This window comes from Anticarsia gemmatalis, chromosome 15, assembly GCF_050436995.1.
Source record: "Anticarsia gemmatalis isolate Benzon Research Colony breed Stoneville strain chromosome 15, ilAntGemm2 primary, whole genome shotgun sequence".
Classification (NCBI taxonomy): domain Eukaryota; kingdom Metazoa; phylum Arthropoda; class Insecta; order Lepidoptera; family Erebidae; genus Anticarsia; species Anticarsia gemmatalis.
The window spans coordinates 12,607,054-12,628,866 of record NC_134759.1 but is presented as its reverse complement, the minus strand read 5'-3'; the positions used below and the strand labels follow the sequence as shown (position 1 = coordinate 12,628,866).

General features: G+C 34.7%; 1 protein-coding gene across 1 annotated transcript in view; it reads left to right on the top strand.

The window, feature by feature from the left end:
* The first annotated feature begins 525 nt into the window (after positions 1 to 525).
* Positions 526 to 21,813, top strand: part of LOC142978695 (protein sidekick-2-like) — a 216,288-nt gene continuing 195,000 nt past the window's right edge. The window contains exon 1 of the mRNA XM_076123220.1: positions 526 to 886. The gene's annotated coding sequence lies outside the window, so the exon portion shown is untranslated. The remainder of the gene's footprint in view (positions 887 to 21,813) is intronic.

The window sequence follows — 21,813 nt, the reverse complement described above, 5'->3', positions numbered from 1 at the left end:
AAAAAAAACTCACATCATAACGATCACAAGTTACTCAGTAAATAAAGGAATAAATGGTAATAAGTTGCGTAAACGGCAAGAGGAGAGAAATAATGTATGAATATAAGCAAAAACGCTTTGAGCTCGCTTCGTTTGATGTTCCACTGTGTACCGGCACGTGGAAAAAAGCGCACAACTTTCCATCTACCCTCAACTTCGACACAATCTACATAAACGCTTCTATCTGACAATAAATGAACATCGGTGAGCCGCGCGCCACTGCACGCACCGATCGTAAATTATTGCCGAGGACTCATTAGGCGACGATAAAAGTAGGATAACTAATAACTGAAAGACCAGCACTTAAGTCCTCAAGGGTGAGAGGACGACCATTGAAGCTCACTGACAGAGAAACGTTTCCTTTCTGATGTGATTTTTTTGTGTGCCGAATTGCAGCGGGGCGTGCGAGGGTGTGTGCGGGGCGAGCACGGCGGGGGAGGGGGATGGCCGGGCTCAGGCGTGCGCACCCGGCAGTGTCTAGCCGGTCGGCGGAACGAACGCACGTGCGCGCCGTGCGGCTCCGCGCTCCGTCCCACGTTGGGCGCCATCAATCTATACCGCGATGTCGGCGTGTTATCACCGCCGCTCTCGCTAACCCTTATCACTAGTACCGCAGTGCTCCCAGTGTCGAGTGAATCACCGCGCAGCGACCGCTCCAGTGTTTGTGTTTACATAACAAAGATTTAAGATAAAGTTGCAATCCTCGATTTAAACGAACGTAAATTGATTAAAACAAACAAATAAGTGAATACAAAAGTAACACAGTGTCAAAGTTTCTGTAATAAGTAACAATACGAGTGAAGTGGCACGTGATATTTTCTTTGGTAAAGGAACTTCACAGAATCGGTAAGTAACTGTGGAAGTAAGTTTACGATACATTGCGGATGATTGATAGGGCAAAGTTTCCGGATCAGTGGTCCGAGCAAATGTTTATTAACAATAAACAAAGTTTGGGCAATTTGTGAAAAAGGATAGCGCGCCACTCGACGAATAAATAAAAACGTGTCGCCGGTTAGATGACGGACGGTTGATATCCGTCACTGTTTAATGAATCGTTGCGTAACTGGAATCAGTCTACGTCGAGTAAATAGGTCAAGTGTTGTGTCCAAATTCACCCTCTAACATCCACTGACTCGACGAGCTTCTTCAAATTGTTTTACAGCGCATTGTATTCTATTGAAAAGGCGGCAGCCACTGAGGAAATTATGTGAACACAAAACTTGGGAACAAATTAGACAACGAGGAACAGTCGAGTGTCTCGCACCACTCACACCATTATTTGCTTCAAACTTAACAAACTTTTTTTTCATATTCCCCAAGGAATTAATTAAGTAAGGATCACTTTGCGAACAAAGAGATTCGTATTTCTTCGGTTCATTATCTCCATTTTGGAAAATAGCTTGTAATTTAATATTCCTTTTTGCGACAATACTTAAGGGACCTTCGTTAAAATGACATTGCTTTAAAAAGATTTTCAGATTACGAGGTCAATGGCACTGATTATTTTTTCAATTTGCAACAAATTTGAGAGCGAACGTCTGGAAGGTACGAGTGTGCTCGCGACTAATTACGCACTGCGAGTCGCTACACTCCAGTGTAGAGCCTTCCTCGAGTCTACTGTAACACAACTGTAGGCTGCGACCGAACAATCATTTCTCATTTCTTCGGTACGTCACAATCAGCGTCAATTTATCAAAATCTCTCAAAATATACTTGTCATGAGTATTATTAAAGAAACAAAAAGCAATTTTCGGCGCTCCGCGAAGCAATCTGTCACCGCGCGAACAGGAATAAGTCAACAAAACAAAAAAAGTTGTCACGACGAGCATTGAACACAGACACTGAACGTTGAGCACCGAGCACCGATAGATATTGAGTATTAATATTAAATACAGTCGCCGTGTCCCGGCATCGAATGAGCGCCTCGCGCTGTTTGTACAACCTCAATGATTGGTGGATGGCCCATCGGAGTTCTTATTATTGCGAGCGAAAGTATCATAAAGAGTACGGATAACGTTGACGCACTCATCAGAATAGACCCTCTGTGACACCGACCTGATGAAGTCTTGCATTATGTCGTACAAACTTTTATTATATAGCTCATTTAATAGCTCAAACAAAGACGAAATTAATATAACTGTGAGAGCTTCTAGTGTTTTATGATAGCGCTTCTTATTTAGTTCAGAGCACGGGGGTAGCGTCAGTGAAACTAGCGAGTCTTCATCGTCGTACGAGAATTAAATAAAGTTTTAAGAAATAAGCGACGCGTGCGGGGAAACTTTTATAACTAGAGATTCTAGGAAATGTTGCGCTCCGGCTCGTATGAGTTGTGTGAGTATATTTCAAATATACGAAACATTTCTGACGAACCGATGAGCTTACGGCAATCGGATAAGATTGTGAATATTCAGAGGATAAACTTTTGTATTGCGTTACTGAGAATCGTACAAATAATGTCAGGAATGTTTGCGCGGAACACATAATTTTTCCCGGTAAAGGACGAATTCCGACGTTAACATGAGCACGGAGCGGGTTTGTCAATAGTTATTAACCAGAATGTTTATCGATTCGTAAATAAAGACAGATCAATATTATTGGTGTCGGTACGGCCGAGTGTCGAGCTCTCGGGCAGTGTCAGGTACACAGCGGCCGATACATCAATATTAGAGCACGACACTCAACTACGGATCAATAAATAAACAGAGACATGTTTGAGTCGAAGCTGATTTCTAAGGATTCCGGAGAAAGTGAATTCAACAAAGGCAGCCTTAATTCTATCTTTCATCTCTCAGCTCGAAACTGAAGAATATATTGAAATAAAGAAAAGGATAAAACCGAACTCCTTTGAAGTGGTGAACGATGGGGGCACAATGATTCGGGATACAAAACTTTCCAACGAGAATTTCGCCAACTAATTTCGTAGAGAACCCTTACAAGGATGAGTATGCTTTATACTCATCTTTGTTCTCTGAAATTTTATTGTGTAACTAATGTAGCATCAAAGAACATCGGCACAATACCCCGGTGGGTTCAGTGAGCTATGGCAAAGCCAATCGCGGCCGCCGACGTCGCGGACCTTTCGCTCATAAACAAGCGTATCTGTTGGACTCGCACGACGCCCGAGGACCCTTTTCAATAGGCTTTCTGTAACTGCGAGAGATTATTTGACGTTTTTATAAATGAGCCAATGGCCAAGATAAAGTATCTATTGTGAAATCCGACCGGATCGGCGAGGGCTGATTTGAAAAACGTAATTTATCCCGACTCAGGTTTTACAATTCGCTTCACGAAGGTCACTAACTAAAACGAGAAAGTCATTTAAACAATAGCCGTCGATGTGATGCAGAACTTAGTTGTATGTTTCGATAGTTTATACAGTATCAGCTTAATATTTATTTCAGTGATGGATGTAAAAGAATGAATGTTAAAGTGAGATCGTGCGTAACTACGTTTGTTTTGTACTCGTATAGAGGAGCGCTAGGATTTTAAAACAATTCATCACATTTGTAAACAGAATAAATTGTAAGGGCAAAGTAATAAATAACGTGAAACAGCGAGATATTCGCGTAATAAATATGAGGTTTATGTCGTGAGTGAAGGAATGTCGGGAGTGAACTGGCGATAGACAACCGAGGGAGCAGTCAACATTGATCACTGAGCTTTGTGTTATGTGGACGGAGACGAATCACACTCATAAATATAACACTGATAACTGCACCGACCGAATTGGGTTTAGTTTGATACTGTGCCGTTTTGTGATAAGGCAGAGGAGGGGTTTTCTAAGACTGTTACGTATCGCGTATGTACGTAGGCTAGGTTTTGAAAAGTTATATGTATTTTTATGATCTCTATTGGATTCTCGATACAAAAGTACCAAACGTAAAGAAATCGTCTTTCATTTGTCCTTGCAACAGAATTCGTTATACAACTTCAATATTTATATATGTATACAGTTCTAAAAATACATTTGCTTATATGTATTTTTTTCTCTTTACAATTGTGTTCATTACTTATTAAATCGTAAACGATATTCGAATGGCATTGTATTATTGTGAGACACTCTCAACTTCAATATTTATCTCAAACAATGCGTTTGTAAACTTAAATATAAATCAAAAACTTGTCTCAAACTTCGATTTACAAATGTATTGTGTATTATAACCATTTTCAAAGACTTACTTATACTACACTAGCGAACGACCACTACTCTCCTCATAACATAAATTCGTATTTCTTTTTTATACTTGCATCCCATTAGATTTGTCAGTTTACACAAGAATATAAAATCAATCAAATACGGTTTCACAGTTGTGATGAACCTCGCTATTCGCTCGCGACTTCGTTCGTGTGACTACTCACGCGACCGCTGCCGCGAACGAAGACCCTTCCCAGGGTAAAAAGTCTTAGAACCCCGTGTGTTAATTGTGTGTGGTAATTATAAAATGTATGATGTCTGCGTGTTCAATTGTTATTGCGTGACAGAGTAACAAACATACATTTATCTAAGGATAAAATGAAACTTTCGCGTCTATTATATGAGTAAAATATTAAAGCTAGACATGGTCCTTTTTTAAAAACTAGTCTCATTGAAATATCCCACTTTTCTTACATTCTACAAGTTATTTATTATAATAAGATTATATTATTATTAAGCTCTAGTTATAAGACGCGGCGAGAGACAAAGAACACATTAGTTCATATTTGTTTGTGAAAGAATTCTCTAGAACCTTCAGTTTTTACATGAACATTGTTCAGTGGAATTCAAATTATGTTTACTCTAGACCTTTATAAAGGTAGAAAATAATGTTTTTGTACTAAAATTATTTTATATTAAAGACTAAAATAGCTTTGAAATTTAATTAAATTCTTGGGACTAAAATAAACAAATTGATTGATTAGTGGATTTACTTTCTCATATATTACATACTAGCTGACCCGCGCAACTTCGCTTGCGTCACATAAGAGAGAATGGGTCAGAATTTTCTACGTTTTTATAACACTTTTTACTGTTACTCTGCTCCTATTGGTCGTAGCGTGATGATTTAAAATATGCCTTTTTTTCACGAAAAATATATCAAAATTATTTATATCTCCTAATATAACTAAGTCGCGCTAAGGCATATCCGCCATTAAAACAGTTGCCATGACAACGGAATTTTGTTAATTTAATGTCATTATAATATTGATTATTCGCGACTTAATTCGCAACCTGAATTTTCCCGGGAAATGTGTCATTTTTCCGGGGTAAAAAGTAGCCTATGTCCTTTCTCGGGTATCAAAATATCTCCATACCAAATTTCATGCAAATTGGTTCAGTAGTTTAGGCGTGATTGAGTAGCAGACAGACAGACAGACAGACAGACAGACAGACAGACAGACAGACAGACAGACAGAGTTACTTTCGCATTTATAATATTAGTATGGATTTTAACACAAAATTTACGCATATGAAATAATATTATATTCACGATACATTTTGTTTTTTTTTTCTAAAAGCATAATATTTCGATGGTTCAAGCAAATTATTACTAATAAATTATAATCTGGTACATCACAAGCATCTTATAAATGAGACTGTTTTATAACATATTCGATTTCAGTGAAGTAATTCCGCTTTCATGTAATATTGCAAAGCCTCCAATCGTTATTATATCACAAATAATTTCAGAATTACGAGATACCGAACTGGAAAGGTATAATTTAGTTTTATGTATTTATTTAAGAAAATTATACAAAAGTTTGTCAGTGAAATGATTACAAAGAATGAAGTTGATGCCGTCGGGCGGACACCCAAGCCTACGGGCCGCCAGGCAGCTAGGACGCCGTACATTAGGGGTCAGTGTAAAGCCTTCGTGTAAAGTAATTTACAAAAAATGAAAATGTTCTAACTGTTGCTCAGATTTCTCGAACAAAAGATGTACACTACTTGAATAATAATTTTTCGTTCTTTTTATGTTATTAGGGAAATCTATTTATGGATTTTTTATTGCGTATCCAATATGAAGTACGAAGTGTTAGGAATATAAACACATTTTTGTGGCTAAGTGTACTGTTCTAAAATTGTTTTATTTTTTTATAATTTTACACTAGCGGCCAAATCCGACTTATAATTGAACAATATACACCGTTGATCTCACTCCCGTGGGAATTTGGATCCCGTCGATCCTATAAAAGCCTCATCCCGACCGAAAAGAATTACAATAAAATAGTATCATGTAATTTTGTGTAGTTGCTCTTAGGTTACGCCCGTACAAACATTGAGGTCTAATTTTCCATAAATTGATGATGGTGATAGTAGTCATATTACAAAGTAACATTTGCAGATAAACTAGAAAATGTATGTACATGCACTCATATTTACTGCATATTTTTGTTATCAGCCAGCAACATTGTAACTATAATTACTTGCCAGTATCGTGTCTTACATTGTTGAAGCTATGAAGTCAACTCATTAACTTTTTAATTTTCTCATTATTGTAATGTTACTAAAATGAAAAATAAATATCAGAGCGTGCAGTTCACTGACTAAGATTATCGCCATGCAAAGAATTACCATTCTACCTGTATTATACAAAGTAGGTTCATATCCCATAAAGAATAGTTGGTATGACATATATTATATTACCTAAAAATAGACTTTATGACTCTTTTGTGTTACATACTCAACAGACACAATTTAAAGCGACGCTTAACAATGATCTCACACAGCACTCACTTGATCCCAACAAAAATACGACATATTGACGTTACTGAGTTGTATTTTCCTTACGAAAATGTGTACAATATTTCATAATGGGTAACTGATTTGACTGGTATAAAACTACCCTATTAATTCGTCGATACTCGTCAAAGTAACGAATACAACAAAATGACCTGACTGCAGACTGCTGTTTAAGTATTCCCCTATAATAGTCTTAAAATAGTAGTAAATAAATCACCAAAGTACAAAACATGTTCATAAGTGACATAATAGTTAATACTTCGCTCGGGCCCGCATCTGTGACGGCTTAGATTTGAGGCTTGCAATCGCCGCAATTTATTGGCCCGCCTGAGAACTGACCGGTGTATGAAATATGCTCCCCTGCCTTCCCCCCTCCCCTCCACTCCCCTGCCAACCAACCGCCACCAGATTTATTACCAACGCAACGAAAAATTACGAGCGCACCTATTTATTGTATAGACTTTGTTAAGTCAGAAGGTTATGCCTTTAAGAGTTATGAACGCAAATGCAGTGATAGCTCGCTTATAATTATTTAAGTTGCGTTACATAATTAATTCGTGGGTGGTTTTGTGAAGTGTACGTTATTTTCTATTCTATTAATTAAAAAATGAATTAGGTAAAATGTTGTGGTTGGCAAACCGGGGGAGCTGTCACTATCTTAGTTGACAACAATTTGAAATCCACTATGCTGTACATTGTTTTCTCCCTTAGGTTATAGGGATTAAGACGTTCCATCAAAGCAACAATGTACTCAATAGTAACCATAAATGTTTAACTAGTTTTTAACTGAGATACGTTATACGAAATTGAGTGAGTTGTCAGAATGATTCAGAATCATACTCAATATTTCATGTTTAGTGCTTTGTTAGTTTAATAATAAATTGAATACTGATAATGACAGATATAACAATATGTAATAATAATTACTGCTATTGACAATTGGATGTTAGCAGTCTATGAATGAATGAGTTATCAAATCGTTATTATATTTAAAGACTGAAAGCGTCTATATTTAATTGTAATAATATTGATGGTAACAGCAATTATTTTAGAAGGACATATACATAAACATATGCTTATAAGATGTATTTACTATAACATTACAAGCAACATTATATGCTTATAACATTACAAGCAAATATGTTTGTTTACAAGCCACAATTGTCTGGAAACCATTCAACAAGCACTTAAACAGTCTAATTGTATTACACTTAACTCTCTCCAAGAAAACATTGTCCTAGACACTGGACAAATGAAAACTCACAAGTTCTCATGAAAAACGTCCAGACAGTAACAGTACTTGTCCGAACTTCTCTGCTGACCCCCTTTCCAGCTTTTAATTATCTCCGCAATGAAAATTTTAAGACAAACTTTCTTAGTTTCTGTTCGTAGTGATTCTTTTTCAGTTGAATCTTTTTTAGTTTCCATTTGTTTGTTGGGATGGAGCATCGTTGCTCCGGTCTTGTTACAACCCGCTTTGGATTGCGAACAAATAAAATATTACGTTCAATTTTAAACTGCTCAGTGTGACTTTGGAATTGGTTAGGAAATCTCTGTTTCGCTATATTTTTTTTTATTTATCTTTTATCGTAGCCCATTGAATTTTCCTATTAAGAGTATGTCAGAACATAGATCTATGTGATACAATATAATTTCTATTGTGTTTAGTAGGTTGATGGGTATTTTACTGCCAAGCCGCGATACCCACTTCCATAGCGTATATTATTTTAACAACCAAAAAGTCGTTTAACAAAAAACAAGATGCATGTCGCCACTTAAATTATATTATCTTCAACAAATGAATGTAGGCCATGTATTTCATATAAAACCATACTTTAACCGAGATTCTTGTTGACCACGCCAAAGTTTACTTAATTTGGTGACAATTTACCAAACTATGCAACAAGAAGTCTCTTATAAACATCACTAAAGACACCTCACTTAATTATCACTTTATACTCAAGGATAAAAATCTTACCCTTACAAAAACTACGTTTAAAAAGCCAATGTTAAACTAACAATGAATTCATCAAAGCATTGACGATGTAGATAAGGATCTCCGGTCTACTACGCTGGTCACGTCTGCCTGTCGATATTCTATCCAGACGCGGATAATTTATGGAGAGGCCCTTCCATGATATATAGCCTCAACTGTTTATACAGTGAAAAAATTAATGCGTGTAAGTAGGTTAGAGTGAATATGTTGAGTTATTAAAAGTTCGGTTTGACCGCTGACTTCTTTAAGGCGATTTTCATGCTTTTGGCGTAGTGATGACGTTTGTGGCGTAGTAACAATGTTTCTAAGTGGTAATTGTCACGAAGTGGTCACCTCGCCGCAATAACCGTAGCGCCGCGTGTGGCGGGTTCGAATCCCACCCGCGACAAATCTTTGTGTGATGAGCACGGGTATTTGTTCTGAGCCTGGTTGTCAATTTATCTATATAAGTATGTATTTAGAAATATATAAGTATGTTTATCAGTTATTTGGTTACCATAATACAAGCTTTGCTTAGTTTGGAATCAAATGACCGTGTGTGAGTTGTGTTATAATATTTATTTATTGTATTTATTGTGACTGTTCGTATGTGTAATTTGCAATGCTTCGTCTTTTGTGTGTGTCTGTCTTCTTTAAGGCCACTGTTGGTATGTTCGTCAGTCTTCATGATACCAAGTAGATATTTTACAGAAGTTTTGAGTGAACCATTAGTAAATGTTTCATGAATGGTCCCATGGTTCGTGTAAACCATATTACTGTTACTAGTTTTCTTCATGATTGTAATAATAAGAGAAATCTATGAATTCAAGAACATAATTTTTCCATTCTTATTTTCATAAGACCTTTCCTAGAAATATGATTAAATATCCACTACTAATTAATTCTAATAAATTTTGTCCGTAATACGTCTAAGTAGCGAAATCTCATTAAACACAGACATTAATAGGCTTTGATATTGAAAACTTATTACCTATTATAAATCTGAACCCTGTCATAATCTTCTTAGTACAAAGGCTCTATTGACTATTAAAAGTGCAACTACTCTCGACCATTACAGCTAAATCACTGGAGACCTAAATCGGGCAATATTTTTAAAGCTATGTACTCATATATGAGTTTAATCCATCATTGACTACTAGCACAAGTACGATTTTTTAATTATATTACTATGCAATTAAAATTTTATCGCTAGTACGCAAAGTTCTATTTGATTAAAAGCAAGTATTTAGAATTTCTTCAGGAACCTAGAACGGTGAATTCAAAAAACATAATAATTATGTTTTTGATGACGTTAATTATTAACGTCATCAGTACCTCGATTCTCTACCATTATCGACTACCGACAACCGGCTAGCTATCGACATTTGACATTTAGAGTGTACTGCCAAAATGTTTTCTACGACACCCGTCAGAGGTGCTGATCAGATTTTCATGCAAAATTTCTTGATGACAGTTCGGTTGTCGGTAGTCGATAGTAGTAGAGAATCGAGCTACTGGACAGGCTTTTAAACAGCGAATTTCGTGATTTCAGGTACGAAACAAAACAGTGTCTTAACGTTTTTTTTAAATATCGAGGCTTCTGAACATAATACTAAGATTCACAGTGGGACTCATGCATGACGAGTATTCCATCGGGTAATAAATGACCCGTTGTGCATCTAAGTATTAGGTGTCATCTAAGATAGCAAATCAACGCAAGTTCTAACAATACCTTATACAAGCATGTACCAATTTATAGTTATTAATCAGTTTACAAAATCTTCTAATCACATATAAGTACAGTTTAAAATGATGTGGTTATAGTAACATAATCCAACAATACGTCGAACACAAACATCAAAGAGTTACAAGTTGACCTCTAGACATTCATTAAGGCTGAGGCCGAGCTGGCACGAGCCTGAGCCTCAATTACAGCCTCTTTAGTTATTATATCTAAAACTTTAACCCACTCCAAACCTTTTTGGTACATCAAACGAGATAACAATTTAATTTGCGGTGATTGGTCAGTCTCATTATGAATGGACTTCTGAGGAGTAACTATTTTAAGAACTTTTTTTGAGGAATGATTTTCTGTCACAATCAGCTGTATAAGTATCATCTGTATATGCGTTATGTTACGGTTAAAAACCTATACCCAAAAGGCATAATGTTTAATATCTGAATCTGATCTGGGTTTTCTGATTTGGTACAGCCGTGAGACACATCCTCAACCATTTTATATCTTGTTGTACTTTTTATCATTCTTGTGTGTCTCTGTGCTTCATAAACTTTCTTCTTTCCTTTAATTTAATCATTTTTCATTATGCATTTCATTGGCTAACATTGCTCAGTAAAAAAAATCTTGCATGCTTGTGAGTTATTTTAATCAAACTTCTTTAACCTGCGCTATGTCAGCTTGGTTTATTCGAAGCCTAACTTTTATCTCATCCTAGTCAGCAGTGGGACGGTAATAGGTTTTTACTATTTTTCCCAGTAACAAAAGTCAATCCGATGTTTGGAATTCTAATCCAATCGTTTCCCAAAATCAGTGGGAAAATCAACTTGATGATCGTTTGCTCACCGACTCGGCTTCAATTTCATTTAAATTCCTACTCGACATAAACGGACATCGAACGGCGATGGAAATACGAACGACCGTGTTATTGCCAAATATTGTATGTGAATGGATATTGTAGTTAATGTTATCTTTGGGCCAGATTTCTTGGTTAAAGCATTGATAGAAATGGCAAGATGTTTTAAATGATCGTTTTAGTAGATTTGTGCAAATCTAAAAGAAAGGTTTTTGGTTTCTGACCATTTCAAAGCAGAATACAACGATTTGCCACCTAATTGACGTAAAAACATCGCAGGATGATTTTACTTTAAAATTGTTATTTTTCTCCCCTTTTGTATGTTTTCAGTCAGCGGCAAACGCAAAGCTTGATGTTAAAATTTAATTTAAGAAAATGGAGGTCGTAGTGAATAATAATGACTAATAATTGAAAACACGTTTCAAATTGTCTCTAACAATGCAAGATTGTTCCCCAATAACAGCTAATAAATATCTATTAACATGTACCCACATACAACAGTAACACAGTGTACGAAATAACATTAATTAGGTGGGATCACAATAAGCCTCGTGTGGTTTATGGCTCAGTGCAAGCTAATTAATATATTATTATTGATTATATTGATAATAATGATTATGGTGAACACTACGTTGTGTTAGACTTGATGCTAAGATATTTGAATATTAATTTTGGTGACGATACTCAAGCTTGTAGGTACTTGCAATATTACTATCACTCATTACGTTTGAGGAAGCAAAGTCCCCTCTCCGGTAACTGTATGTGTTTTCCACGAAAGCATTCTTAATACATTTCCTAATTCAAAACGTCTCCTTCTTACAAAATATTTCTCTATTCTGAAGACTAACAAACAAACCAACAATGGACCAAAAATTAAAAACTAAAGAAATTATTTCTATGCAAATTTTAAAAACATACCGAGTATTACCGAGCGTTTTATGACCATGCTTTAAGTGTAACAGAAGTTTGTTGCATTAATATTGGTCAAAAAATATCATGACGATTGTTAAAAGCTCCGATTTGACAAGTTCATTAGTAAACATATCTTTGGACAACTGGAACACTATCGTAAAATTCCAAACATGACCTGTATTCACAACAAAACTACTATTTAATTGACAAACATATTAATCCTAAATTGATGTCAAACCCGCGGTACATTAATATATCGGTGATAATTATTTCACAAAACTCTGCTCATAATAAGCTCAACCAAAATGTCACCAAGAACCCAAAAATGTCATTAAAATTACTCAAAAACTGTCGCAGTAATAATATTTGTAATTAGTCGTGGAGGGGTCCATCACGTCGGCGGCACTGACGTAATTCCTCCTAACTGACACCCACACTCATTTGCCGTTTCGCAGAAAAACAGATTTCATTTTGGCTTAAATCTCATTAATAAAACTACATTTTTATCTTCTAAAGCTATTTTTTAAATTCGTGCTGCTAGCCGGAGTATTATGTGAGAAGATGAGGATATTTTTGTAATATTAGGGATGTTTTCCAAATACCGAGCATAGACGTGTATTATTTTAATGCATTGTTGTATATGTATGTAGTAGTAGTTGAGCACATTGTCATATACCGGGCGAGTTAATAACTCCAGATTGCTTTTATTCCACATATAAGTTAAAGCACGTAAGTTTGAACCAATATATACTTTTCCTGATCTGGGAACTGAAACTCTTAAAAAAATATAAGCTGAAACAAAACTAGACAAATTTTCATCAAGTCAATCCGTCAACAACCTCAAATAAACCTTCACTTAACTAGATGTTATCATATAAATATTATGAATAGTTAATACTCAGCGCGGCTGTCCCTCGAGGAGGAGGTACTATCGGCCTCTATCGCTTCGTTCCTCCGAGTCATTATCCTCACAGCCTCCCGAGGGCCTCTGCTTCCTAGATCTGAGCGAAATACTTCAGTAATGATCAATCATAAAGTTACAACGAGAAAGGGAAAAATATATATCAGATAAGAAGTTTATAAATGTGATAGAAATCTATGTAAATAAAAATGAATCACCGAAGTATAATAATATGTACAAGCATAACTTTTGAGCAACTGAACTAAATTGGATAATTCTCTTTTTAATATGTTTTTCGAGACAAGGTTTGTGTCGGATTTATGTGATCAACATTCACACGGTAATGGAATCCACGAGATAAGATTATACTATACCCGGACGAAGTCAGGTCTGGGCCTGTGTTGAAATAGTGTGTTCTATGGTACCATGTTCTAAACTTAGTTCCGTATTTTTAATATATGGCGCATTAAGACAAACATTTAACCCAAAATAATGATTTGTTGGGTAAGGTTAATGGACGTTCAAAATTGCTAACCAACCAGTTTAATATCCCTCCCGCCTGCATAACTAATAGTGCAGTGCCCTCAATTTGTTAACTTAAACCATTTATTTAAAACTTTCGCATTGCATTCTGCATGCTCAATTGTCCAAAAAACGCATACGAATGGTTATGGAAAGAGACACCTCCTAACATACTAAATCTGGACACGAATTTTGAAATACGCTCTAAATTACATAATGTATTGACAAAAGCACCAAATAATGGGATAAAAGACCAAACACCTCGTACAAAGTAATAGTTACTTAAAACCCGACTAAACCACTCCACACTCATAGACAGTTCACAAACATACTCACATAAGTAAAACGCATCGGAAGAACAGATGCAATTTTAAAAGGTCGCACGTGAAATAGTATTGGACACCTTCTACAATAGAGGGTGGCACAAAACCGACTTCCACCGGTAACCTCTCCATAAATTCCGACTCGCAAAATTGGATTTAAAAGTGCTGAAAAGTGAAAATTCGACGGGCAGCGGACACGGCGAGGTATATTGGAAATTTGTTAGACCTCAGTTACGTTACGTTGGTTTGTCCGCTCTTTGATGTTCTACTGAACTAATTTGTGTCGGATTTCACTTGTTCTTTATTGTTTATTGCCTTTTATAAATCAACAGTTGGTTATGGACGTTGACGATCAAGAATTACGAATTTGAGTCGATAAGTAATAATGTAATTTAAGTATGCTTGTGGCTTATTGTTTAATTTGGTCACCACCTGCGAAGAGATTATGGGTTCCATAGTCTCATATCTATGTCATGTAAAAGCTAAAGTGCTTCAAATGCGTGCTTAACTTAGTGTTTATTATTTGTTTAGTTTATTCACCTGTTTCCGCCACAAAACTACAGGTTTTTTCTGCAAGAGCTGTTTTTGAGAAAAATAAATTCTGCCAAAAATAACTACTACTAACTGCTACTAATATCAGATTACATGAACAGGTTTTTTAAAAATAATACGACGGTGCAGCCTGATAACCCACATATCAATAAAGACACAAATATTTAAAGTTTCACTACAAATTATAAGATACAATTATTTCGAGTAATTAGTTTCCATTCAATTTACTGGTCGTGAAAATATTGATACGCATCGACAACTGGATAATTGAAACATTGATAAATGATATTATACAATTAATTCATATGATTAATAACTATTATTATAATAAATTATTTGTACACATATTCGAAGCAAACAGAGAAAAAAATAATATTCTGCGTTTTTATACCTGCAGTAAAATTTTATGCTACTGTTGTGTCTTACTATTCGAGTTTATGATAATGTTCCCACTATTTTAGGGCTTAGAGTAACGTAAGATTGTCTCTAATTTATGCGCGTTGACGCAATGAAAGAAACAAAAACTAATTTAAGTATATCGTATTTCGTATACGTTTTTTTTCTTAGCCTGTTTGAGTGTCCCACTGCTGGGCAAAGGCCTCCCCCCTTCCCTTCGAAATCCCCCTATCGGCAGCAAGATCCGACAAATATTTTTCAAATGCGTCCATGTCATACATAAATTTAAGTGACCTATTTTTTTTTTATCAAAATCTTGTAACTAATGTCAAAAAAGAAACCCCACAAAATAATACTAAGTAAATACTGAAAGCCTAACAATCCATGAGGGACGTGTGATACAAATGATTTCTTTTATTATAACAAGATGGCCGGATTACTCCAACTGCGTGTGTTTCATAGAACACTGGCCACACCGGCCGCTTGCGCCCCGTGGGGGGTGATAAGTGTTAGTGGGACTGTGACGTCATACATTCAGCTATATCTGTGGAGCATTTTGTTTATTTCGTTTAAGATTTGAGCTTCTTTTGATTGGCTGTATGATGAAGAAGAATTATTAAATGGTTGCAATTTTTTTTAAATTTCTTATGAGGTACTTACTTTAAAATTGAGTCTGTTTTGACTGTAAATTATTTTTTTAAACAAAATATAGTTCAAAAATTCCTGGTATGTTTATATTCGTAACATGTACTACATGTACACATTTGCAATAGAAAAAAATACAGTAGAAACATTTATAATACAAGAAAAAAATTATACGAAAATTACAGAATAAACAAGAGGCACATTTCATTTCACAGATCCACGATAAAGCGATGTTTTTCTACCAATTTCTTGTGGTAAGCATAATAAGGATATGATAATGTACTACGGCCCCCTGAAAAAATATTTCCCTTAGGGTTTGGGCTCGCAACGAACGAACGAGCCGCGCAACTGAGTTACGAGTGAATTCAGTAATGGTTTGGACTGCCACACTGTTATATTTCGTTTTTATTTTATTTTTATACAACAGCCGAGAATATGAGGTTTATTATGTAATGCGGTACGTTTTGTGGCACATAAATCAATTATAGAGAGCCCCGACTCAGATAAATTACTTGATGTTATTTGGGAAGGTATTTACTTGCGCATAAATGATTTTGTACGATTCTGACGATTTTGTTCTATCCCTGTTCTTTTATTTCGTATTTGATGTTGTTTAAATAAAAATCAAAGTATATTCGTTTATTAAGGATATTTATTTTTCTCTCAATTGCCAGTATTTATTGAGACTTTGCACGGAGTGTAGATGTTTTCGTTCATGTCAGTTTACCTCCGCCCACCACCTACTACATTGTGTTTGATTAAATCTAAACCACAACACTTGTAAACAAATAAAATAGTAAAAAAGTCAAAAGTCAAAAAAAAGTCAAAAGTCATTTATTCACAACAAAATAGAGTACATAATGGTGTTACTATATTATTATAAAAGTGCTATATCTATTTAACCTCGAAAAGGTATGTGAATTATTTTATAAAAGTGTCATAGAAATTACAATCAAAATTATTACAATTATTACGAATTAAAGTTATTATATTATCAATTAAAGTAAAGTCTCAGAATTCAAATAGTGTCTTAAAATTAAATAGTGTCTAATAAATACAAATTACAATAACAATGTCAAGAACTTAATGATTTACAACAATATTTTGCTTGGCTTTTATACAGTTTTACACATACTTAATTTATTTTGCTTTGGAGCCATTCATTTATTGAGTATATATTTCTTTCCAATAATATTTTTTTAAGTTTGCGTTTAAATAGCGATATAGGTAGTTCTTGAATGTGAGAGGGTAACTTATTGAACACTTTAATACACATTGCGTAACAGTTCTTTTGTATAAGGGTTGTTCGTGGGGTAAATTCTAGAACTAGCCGTTGTCCATTTCTAGTATTTCTAGGATATAAATCTTTAGCTTTTGTAAATAGGTTTATATTATTTTTAACAAAGTTGCAGATTTCAAATATGTACATGCCTGGTAGAGTCAACACTTTTAACTCTTTAAAGTACGGCTTACAGGATTCCCAGGAGGGAATTCCAATCATTGCTCTGATACATCTTTTTTGTGCCAAAAACGCTCTAACGGCATCAGTTGAGTTGCCCCATAATATCAAACCGTATGTTAAGGTGGAACTAACATAACCGTAGTATGCTGTTAGTACTGTCTGTCGTGTCGATGTTAATCTGAGCCTATTTAAGACTAATACAAAACTATTGACCTTTTTACATACACCCTCAATATGTTTCCGCCAGTCACAGTATTTATCCAGTGTTAGTCCTAGAAATTTTGTATCAGATGTTTCATTTATTTTTGTGCCATTATATGCAATATGTCTTTGAACTATCTGTGATCCATGAGTTTGAAATTGTATATAGTTTGTTTTACCTATATTGGCCTGTAAGTTATTACTCTCTAACCATTGTATAACTTTACCTACTGTCGTATTTATTTCATTGTCATAGTTAAGAAGATTGTTGTATGTCAAAATAATAGATATGTCATCAGCGAATAGAATGCAATTATAAGATGTAATGTCAGGTAAATCATTAATGTAAATTAAGAAATACAGTGGCCCAAGAACGCTTCCTTGAGGAACTCCATACGAATTAATTAAATAGTTAGACCGTTCTTGTCGTATGGAAGAATCTGCTCCCATACAAGTAATTTCCACACACTGTTTTCGGTTTTGCAGATAGCTTTTCGTCCATTCCAGAGCTGGACCTCTTATACCGTAATTACTTAGTTTTTCTAATAGGATTTTATGCGAAACGAAGTCAAATGCTTTTGACATGTCAAAAAAGATAACTGTGGTCGGTTTTTTTTTATCAAGATTTTGAATGACATTATTCATTAAATTAAATGCTGCAAGAGTCGTGGATTTTCCTTTTTGGAATCCATTCTGTTCGCTTTTTAGTATTTTAAACTTGTCCAAATATGCGACTAGTCTTTTTTGCATGGCCTTTTCAAACACCTTAGAGAATATAGGTATCAACGTTATTGGCCTGTAGTTTGATATTTTGGTTTTATCTCCTTTTTTAAATAGTGGCTTGACTACAGACTTTTTCAGAGACTCTGGGAAGGTACCTTCTTCAAAAGATAAATTAATTAAATATGTTAAATGAGGCACCAAGAGGTTAACGCATTTCTTAATAATATTAGTAGCAATGTCATCGTAACCCACAGAATTTGTATTATTGAGAGATATAATAATGTCTCTGACTTCTTGCTGACTAAAGGGGATTAAAAACATACTGCTAGAGGTATGATTGTTGTTAGTGTTGTGTAAGTTGGTCTTATTGCCATTGGCCAGTTCTACAAAATATTGGTTAAAATGACATGCTATTTTATAGGGGTCATGTATGAGATTATTGTCTTCTTGTATTTCTTTTATAAAGTCTCGGTTAAAATTGTTTTCCAAATCGTCATTAATAACTTTCCAGGCAGCTCTGCAAATATTTTTAGAGTTACCAATAAATCTAGCATTGAAGACTTTTTGAGAAGTATGCATACAACGTCGTAATAATTTTGTATAATTTTGATACCTAGTTTTGTTCTGCATTGTTCGATTTTTGTAGTAGTTGAACCGTAGATCTCTTTTCGTTTTGCAACTCTGTCGTAATCCCTTAGTTATCCATTTCAGTTCGCGACATTTTACAGCTCGCATCTTTTTAATTCTTGGAAAACAAAGGTTATAAAACAAACAAAAGTCTTCATAAAACCAGGTGAATGCCGTGTTTAGAGATTTTGTATTGTACATACTATCAAAACTTAGACTACGAAGACAGTCTTGGAATTTACTTAAATTCTCTTGCGAGTAGTCTCGATTAAATGTAGAATATTTAGTTGGTCGAAATAAGTTTTTTGTTAGTTGAAAGCACAGCATCTGGGCGGTGTCATGATCAGATAACCCGAGTTTAAGTACTTGGCTCGTAGAGTTTTTGATGTTGCTGAATATGTGGTCAATACATGAATTTAATCTTGTTGGTTCATTAATGTGTAATTTTAAATTGTAACTATGTAATATGTCATGTAGGTCTTGTACTAGTTTATTATTTTTAAAAGTATTGATATTAATGTCACCAACTACAATAATTTTGTATTTATAGAATGTCCGTTCAAATATAAGTTTATGTAGTAATGTTTCAAGATATTGCAAGAAAAGATCAGATTTTGAGGTTGGCGTACGATAAACGCATGTTACAATTAACTTTATATCAAGTACTTCTATGCCACAGCACTCAAAAACATTGGCACGTGCAAAGTTTTTGATAATTCCGAGATCCTTATACCTAATACCTTTTTGAATATAAATACTACTGCCGCCTCTACCTTTTTCTCTACAGAAGGTCGAAGCTAGTTCATAGCCAGTGATTTTGGCATTCTTTAAATCACTATCTTTTAAAAAAGTTTCAGAGAAACAAAGAACCTCTGGGAGTTTGTCCGTTATTTGCAAATCTTGTAATGCTATCTCTAGTAGACTTTTCTTACATAAGATACCTGCAATGTTTTGATGAAAAACATGAAATGATGGCATCGAGTTGGTAGTCTTAGGAACGAAAAAGCTGGGTATGTATTGAATTTGTTGCTTGATTAGATAATAATATACGTTTCGTTTTCATGAAATAGTATGGTATAGTACCTTTAAGTGGTTTATTATTTAATACTACGCTAACAGAATTATTGATTGGTGTTTCTTCTTTTATTATTGGTTTGAAGTAGAATGGTATGGTGCCTTTGATTGGTACCAGTTGGTTGTTGTGTTTCGGCAACGAGTGCTTAGCTATGATCGACGAGGCATATACATCTTTGAAGCATCTATTATTATAACATAAGTATTTAGAATGATAGTCATGTGAATCAATATATAAATTTAGCAATCTGCACAATTCCATTGAATTATTATTAGTGTAATATGAATTGAAATAATTACCATGATTTATATATCGACAGTTTTTAAATTGAGCACAAATAGTTTTTATCATACTATTCAACATATTTTCATTTAAGTATCTATTTTCGTTTATACCAAGGACGAAAACCTGTCGATGCTGTAAAAGTTTGAGTGCGGTGGACAGTTCTAGCATCACCTGGGTGGGGTTGTCATCATGTTCACCAATAGATAAAATTATTCGGTCGTCCTCATTGAGCTTCAGAGATAATCCGTTGATTGGTTTTAGAATTTCTTGTGTCGGTGCTCCTGGTTTTGTAGATCCTATGATAGAGTAATGTTCATATTTTGTATTTAGGCGAGAGTCGTAGAGTGCTGTTGATAGTCCTTTGCACTGTGCACCTCCCAGTATGTAAATGTTGCGGTTATCGCATTTGGATGAGGTACTGGGTGATAGATTGACCTCTTGAGATTTTCTAACTTTAATGCTCTCTTGTATGTCTTCGTTTTTTGTGGATAACTCTTTCAACGATATTTCGACGTTTTTGGAAGGTAAGTCAACTTGTGATGTATCTAGATTAGAGTTAGAGATTCGAGTGGAGTCCATCAACTGCTGTCTTGATTTACGTCTAGTGTTTAAAGTTTGTTGTTTAAGACTCTTTCCAGGACTAGTGCATACACTTTTCAATAACTTTATCTGTTGATTTTGATTAATAATTGTATTTTGAAGCTGATTATTTTTTAGAATAAGTGTATCTATTTCATTATTTGCACTTTGTACTTGTTGTTGTAGGGCTTTTATTTCTGATTGAAGTTTTTGTACTTGTTCGATCGTGCAACCCGTGGAAAGGTCCAGACTTTTAATGTGCAAGTCTTCTTCAGAAGAATTAGATAACAGACTTTGTATTGAATCGATTGATTTAGTTCTAGTTATTTTTCTCGACCGTAGTGTAACATTTGAGATTTCACCAATATCTTCCATTGTTTATTGATAATTGTTAAGATATTTTTCGTAATAAGTATGTACAATTTTTGATGAAATTTCTTCAAAAAATTATATAAAATGAACATGCAAATTTTTAAAAACAGCAAAAAGTGTCACTTCGGCGGGATTTGAACTCACACCAACAGTTTGTAGAACAATCTCTTTGCGCTCTGAGCCACGTTTACATGCATGTATTAGTTGAAATGTAGCTATACTTTGGTGCTGTGATGTTAACCGTTCATAGACGAGTAGTCGATTTTATGTCCTTATAAGGTAGCGTTAGTAAATATTCACAGAATATGATTGAGGTATTTTAATTGAGATATAAATAAATTCAAATAAATGATACATCCAAAAAATATATCAAAGTAAAATGTCTACATTAGAGCAATCACAATCTCTTTCCATCTAGACCTAAACCACATTCAACCACGAGAGACCTAAACAACAGGACAGGGAAGAGACAGGTGATTTAATTTACCACAGTAAAGATACATATTATTACATCATGCTGTATGTATTTATTTCACGTATTTTTACAAGGAAGGAAAATATCAAGGTCCCTCGTGCGGGAATTAGTGAGACGATTTCAAAGACGTTTTAAATGGAGAGGCTTTTTTCTGGTTTTGTTGTGGGATCTGAGCTTTGTAAGTCACGTGTCAGTATTTTTAGACGATAGAAATTAGGTTTTTTTAGACTAAGATGTAAAAAATACGGGCCTTCTAGATATTAGGTAATAATAACTTGTAAACTCGAGTTGCTACGCTGAGTGTCATTTGAGTCAAATAATCTATAATAATATGCAAACTGATGCTTATGAATTAACTTTTTTACTGTCATACATTCAATAAAAAAATTGTAAAGTAAATCTTACGTGCACATAATTTTGTCTCTTCTCTGTAAATT